Raw genomic sequence first — 6748 nt, 5'->3', positions numbered from 1 at the left:
TACGGTCGCATAATATTTTACTTCTTTTGAACATCGTGATGCGAACCATATGATAAGGTATCCTAAGATGCTTTGCCTATAACATATCTGACTGTGAGCACGAAAACATGTCTGATGGTGAACACAGTGAAAATTTTGTAGTATACGTTAAATACTCATATCCCGTAAGCCGTGAAGTAATATCTAAACTAACCAGAAATGATGATCTTCGCAAAGACATGAGCTGCAACTAAATATTATTCAATGCAAAGTACCTACAAAAGATAGAATGTATGCAGCCACACGCTAAAAGTTTTTGTATCATTATTTTACAAAATTTAGTTCTCAAATGTCGTAACGAAATAATAGTGCTCGCATATTTATTTTAGTACTACCGCGACAAAAATTTAAGTTCTCGCAAATTTTAGAAGGACAATGAAATAGAAAAATGTAGGCATGCTAATACTGAGAATAGTACATACCTTCTCATTCATAAATTTGTTAAATGCATCCATATTTACCCCGTGCATCATCTCATCTGTTCCTAGTCCACCTGTACCTGATATGCCGGCTGTTTCAACAGTAGTACTATCCGTGTTGAAAAACTCACTGCCGTGGCCTTGAAGCTGCATTGCACTGGTCTGACCAGCAGCACCATCTCCTGAAATTTCTTGGGTCATCTCCACAGTTGCAGAATTCGTTATTCCTAGTGTGATGTCCATGGTTGCTGCATTCTGCATTCCATGGGCCATGTCCATGGTTGCGGTGTTTTGCATGTCCTCGTTCTCACCAAGGTAGCTTCTGAGGAGGTCTTCACCATCATCTAGAGGCGGAGTCAACATCCTTATCCCTCCAATGCTAGAGTCATAGATGAGTGGATATAACTGTGGTAGAAGCTCCTGTTGTCTTATATGGTTTGGATTATCCATGGCAAACATCGTATTACTTGGAAATAAATTCAAAGTGGGCATTGGCTGTTGTGCTGTTTGTGAAAGATTGGACGGTTGTGATGCACTAACCATGCTTCTATTTGCTAGAACTCCAACATGAGCACCATTACCATTAGTATAACCGTGACCATTATTAGTATTAGATGCTCGTCCCCTAAGAGCACCTCCACGAAGACTAGTCGTGCTGCCATCATTTCCATAAAAACCATAACCAACTGGTGTTGCAATATTACTTGGCTGACTTATTTGGTTAAGATTTATAGCTCCCTCAGATCCTATATTGAACTCAAAAGTTCCCTCACTATCTTGATATTTTGGATAGTCATTCAAAGAATTGTTATAGTGCGTTGGGATCGTGGGCATGGTTGAAAGCCAATCAGTTGAGCAGTCACCTTTGTTTTTCTGAAATTTCAAATATAGTAAAAATATTAATAAAGGATATGTATGGTAGTGGGCGTGGTGGTATCATTTCTGATAATTTCATGATCATATAGATGAAGCTCGGTTTCAGATTGAAGGAACATCAACTTGAACGTACCTGCAGATCGCTGCTGTCCTTATCTGTAGTTGCATTTTCACTATTGTCCTCCGTAATAAGTTCTCTCATATTTCTCGGAGTATAGTCTGCATTGTCGAAAGAAAAATATGCCAAGAGAGCCGAGCTTAGAAATTTGGAAATATCAATATGCACCAATACATGTGATTTACTTATTTCATCCTAACATTCATAATTAGTCATAAACATGCGCCTTGACTGACATCCATGCTAATTATAATAAAAAACATCACAACATTCTGAAGTGGGCAAAGAATATGTATAAAACATGCAAGAGCAATAGGTATATATTATTTTAAAGGCATGCATGTAACTTTGTTCTACTAAAATTAAATATTAAAATCATAGCAAAATGTTAGTGTTCATAGTGTCACAATATCATTTTGACTATACTGTGGTTACATGATATAGTTAGAGACAAATATGTATGCAACATTACGATTACTTTTCTCAAAATAATGCGCACCACATTATATTCATGAATGATACATGCATTTAAGGGTAGTGTTCTCGACCAAGATACAGAAGCAATGATTTTATCATGCAACCAATAAAAAAAATGCATAAGTTGTACATGGGAAACCAACAAAATATAATACCCATAATATAGCATGCATATTTGAATATGATAATTAAGGTGCCAAACTTTTATACATGCTCACATCAGGACATCCCTATCACCGTTAAACCCATAGCCCCCACAACTACACATGTTTAAGTTCCGGAAACCAAGGACGAAACTACACTTGTTTAAGTTCCAGAAACCAACGACGAATCATCAGAGTTCATGCATGCCAAGTGAATTATCGGGTAATTTTTATTCTAGGAACTATTCCATTCTTCATGAGAGTATTATTTGGCATATATTATATAAGTATGTATTGCTAGGGAATGAATGTCCTAACATGGATAAAAGGGGCGAGCATTGGTGCATGACAAAACATGGAGACATGGGCGAGCATGCAAGGAATGAAAACCGAGCTTCAAGTGGATACATCAGGACTTTGAAGCCACCATAATGACAGACAACTACAAATAAGAAATTTACAAGACGACACTTCATTTTTTTCCTCCATAGCCTTCTATATCTGATTTGCACCTCACCTTTGGGTGAGGCCCATGTAATTTTGTAATATGGGCCAATATTTAGATCCATATCTGTTGATTAAACTGAATTAGGTTGCATTCACACCCCCTCCAAAGGCTAGACAAATTTCCCCTACGTACCTCCATAAATACCACCGCTAGGACATCATTTGGATGTCCATATTTACCACAGTTAAGGCTTATTCTTTAATCTCTTGCAAGGATTAGACCTTTGTGGTCTGATTAACCGTGTCTCGGTGTCGTCAATAACATCCCAAGAATTGGTTAGACTTTTCATATGCGCCTCAAAGTTGCACGTTGTAGTAGAATCCAAAACTTTCTCCATCCATATTGTCGAGTGTTTCTCAATGAAAGATCAAGACACCTGTAGTGTTATTAAGATCTAGACACATTTCCTCTTCCAATTAGTTGATTTTCCCTAGTTGTATGTGTTACTTATTCTTCATAAAAGTAATGTGTTTGAACTATCTCTAGACTTAGTGAATCAAATGTTAAAAGATTGCAAGCTCACCTATTGTGTGCAAATTTTAGGAGTTAGCCAAGACCTAAGGTGAAGCAAACCACCCTAAACCTCTAGGACTCATACACAAGCGTGAAATTGTTGCCGATCCTGGTGCATCTTTATCGGTCCACGTGGAAGTTGGAGAACTAAAATCACAAAATAAATTGAGATTTTCACCGAGATCATGAAACGATGCATGATGTTTAGTGCTTCAAGCCTTCCTTTGGCATATTGAGGCCCACCACGTATCACCCACAAATTTAATTTCGTGCCAAAGCCAATGTATTGAATCCTTTTCGTGAAGCTATGCATGTGTTTGCATCACGGTCTAGGTGGAGGATGTAGGGGCAAGGAGAAGGAAGTGAATAGTTGATTATAGTTCCACTTCCATTTCCAACAAAGCTGGACCTAATAGGTATATATTCTATGTTCACGGCTCATCCCTCGATAATTCCCTCCATGATTATAGTTCCATTTCCTTTTCAATGAAGTCATGGATCAAATAGCTGATGCTACCTTGGCTCAAACCATTATAACGACCCTTGTTGCTAGGAAAGGAAGGTGGTGTAGAAGCTTTTGTGATTTACAGAAGTAGCATAGTTGTGAGAACATAGCACATTCATGAGATTTATAGACCATTAAAACGGCCCCCATATTCTACGCTTCGCTTTGAAGTAACTGGTAATGCTTGAAGTCTCTCATGAGAAAACCACTAGGACCTATCAAAGCCAATGAAGTTTCTTGTGTGTTTAGACAAGGTTTGAATGGACTATTGGTAGAATATTATGAGTTTGCCACTCAACACTCTACATGGAAACGTAGAGGATTTTATTGCAGGATCGACTGCCATGGTAATGAAGAAAGTAGCATCAAAGGGATAGCTTCCCAGGATGGCGCCAATGTTATCACAACAATTGTTCACATAGGCAAGGAACAAGCATTGACACTTCTTGATCACAATTTGAAACACGATGAGAATCTCAACAATGATCCACCATATGATCTCTTGTACTCTTAGCCGTGCTTTGACTTGATTTTACCTGCTACCACTCATGCACTAACCGTTTGGGCCAAACTGAAGCCATTACGATGATGAGTCTTTTTAGACGAACCTCCCTCTATGACTAGATGTGGTTTGATTGTGGGAACGTAGTGGCAATCTAAGAGAAGATGGAGAGGTTTATATCAATCATTTGTTGTTTACTTAATACAATATAGTATATTATTGGTACCTCACGGAAGATAGAACCACATAAAAATTGTTGAAACTTGTGCACATGCTTCTCCACACTCGCTTAAATGGAGGATCATTTTCCAAGTTAATGAAGAAAGTCACATAAGTAAGGAAGCAATCCCAGCTGACCTCAGGGGTGTCACCACCATTGTTGAGAGAGGCGAGGAAAAAGTTGTCAGTAATAAGTTATCTAACTGACATAGCTTTGGTAACATTAGAGGCTTTGATATCTTCAATCACCGCACACTATCTATTATTTTGGGTCTTGCTTCGACATAGCGATGATAGTTGCTCTATTGCGTGATCCATCTCTATTGGGGCCAACGCGTTGAATATTTTTACACGAATAAGTTGTGGATGCTTTTACATGGTGCCATACTAGCATAACCACGGTAACATTAGCATCTTCTCAGTTTTGCAAACCAACGCACAATCTTGTTTTTGATGTGCAAAATCATTTTTGATGAAGATGATTTGTGTGTTTAGACATGGTTTGAACATGCGAACATAGGGGAGATGCAATATATCTGATAATTTTGTACCAATTCTTCCTCTACTGCAGTTGCTGCCGCTGCTGCTTGCGTCGCTGCCACCCCCGTGCCGCTGCTCGCCGCATTCACGCTGGTCGCTGCTGCCTTCCGCTACCCGCGCTTGCTGTGGGTGCCGACACCCTGGCTGCTGTGTGTGCCCAACCTCTCTGGTGGCTGGCTGGGCCACTGCCTAGTGGAGCCTGCCCAGTTTAATTGCGTGCTAGACCCCCCATTAATTCTAACACCCCACTAAATACCCAATGACAGGTGCCCCCTGTCTAAGTTAATTTGATTAAATATTTTGCATTGACCCTGTTGACCAGTCTCCCCACTCCCGTGATCACTAGTAGGTGCACGACAATCTACACGAAGGCGAGGTGAAGATGTCGGGCACAGTGTCAACGATGCCACGGATGATCATATTCTTCCCCACCAAGGGGAAGATCACATGTGTTCACCAACAAGACCATGGTCACTTTGACGCAGGGGACATTGCCGCCCTATATTATGAGCAGGGTCATCACGTGCTTGCTTGCTTGCTCTGGATATATCACAAATAACAAGGACATCGCCACCACGATCACCTGGACCCGCCTACCGTATGGTGATGGAGTAGGACATCGTCATCCAGGGTGAAGAATTTCTGGTGTGAACTCTCTCAAGATATGATACCTTTTGGATGTTGTAATCTTACCTCACATGCATTGAATTCTCAGTCGCGCATTATAATATTACCTAACCTCACTGATGCATGTGGTAATCTTACCTCACATGCATGACACATTTAATTCCTGCGGTGGATGTTAAGGAGACCTTAATTACACACCATAATATTACCTCACATGCATTTTGGTTCTTACGGTGACTAAAGGGTGCGTGAGGAGGTGGGGTGAAAAATAAGAATTCTTCACCCTGGATGATGAATAGTCATATAGGGCTGCACAAAGTGATAACTAAGATATATAGATCATTATAGATGCCCAATTAATTAACATGCTTACGGTGATGCAGCCACATGCCCCCTACCCCAAGAGGGAACAGTAGATAGACTATAAGCACCAACCATACAAACAAGATAGAATGGTTGAGTCTTGAGCACTTCGTATAGTCTACCGCTAGAAAGTCCAGACTATCCTTGGAGGAAAACAAAAATAAGCATGCCAACCCATACTTCTAGCGTCATACACACACAATATATGTACATTAAACTCGCAAATATCAGTATGCATGCTCCCATGTAGTAAATGTGTATGCGTGTAGAACAAGTAGAAATAAAGTATGTATGACACGATTACCATATATATATATATATATGCCAACATGGAGATATTAGAACAATACATTTTAATTAAAGTCACATACCTTTTGTTTCATTGAGTCAGTTTGGTGGCTCTGTGGAATAGTGCATGCTTATGTGCAGTCCAGTGGAACTTGATCCCATTGGTGCTCCTGCCGTCAGAGCCCCCCTCATTGGAGTCGTCAATTTCTATTGGTCTTTTCCCTGATTTGCAATCCCGACGGACAATTTGGTTGCTGTGAGAATCGGTGTTCACGGGGACAGCGGTAGGGGCTGTGTCGAGCCTCCGCTGGTTGACATGATGACATATGTTGCACATAACATGGTCTTGCAGTGGCTTGGCCAGGAAGTCACACGCACCTCCAATGAAACCCCTCCTCACCGTCTCTGTGGTCACATCGTCAGAGAACACTGTACAACGAATGCAAGCCTATTAGTACGTATGTACAAACATGGTAGACTGATGAATATATGTGTGACCAGTGCTTTCATCGTACCCGTATATTAAGTACCAATAATCCTACAGCTAGGTAAACTTACGAAATGTTTTACGTAATCCTTCTCACTAATTTTCTATCCCCTGAATTTCTGCG

General features: G+C 40.3%; 1 pseudogene; it reads right to left on the bottom strand.

Moving 5' to 3' along the window:
* Nucleotides 1-386: 386 nt before the first annotated feature.
* LOC123138618 (two-component response regulator ORR24-like) overlaps nucleotides 387-6748 on the bottom strand; it is an 8297-nt pseudogene continuing 1935 nt past the window's right edge.

This window comes from Triticum aestivum, chromosome 6B, assembly GCF_018294505.1.
Source record: "Triticum aestivum cultivar Chinese Spring chromosome 6B, IWGSC CS RefSeq v2.1, whole genome shotgun sequence".
In the NCBI taxonomy this organism is placed as follows: domain Eukaryota; kingdom Viridiplantae; phylum Streptophyta; class Magnoliopsida; order Poales; family Poaceae; genus Triticum; species Triticum aestivum.
Note: the sequence above shows the minus strand (reverse complement) of the source record. Positions and strands in the feature narration are given on the sequence as shown.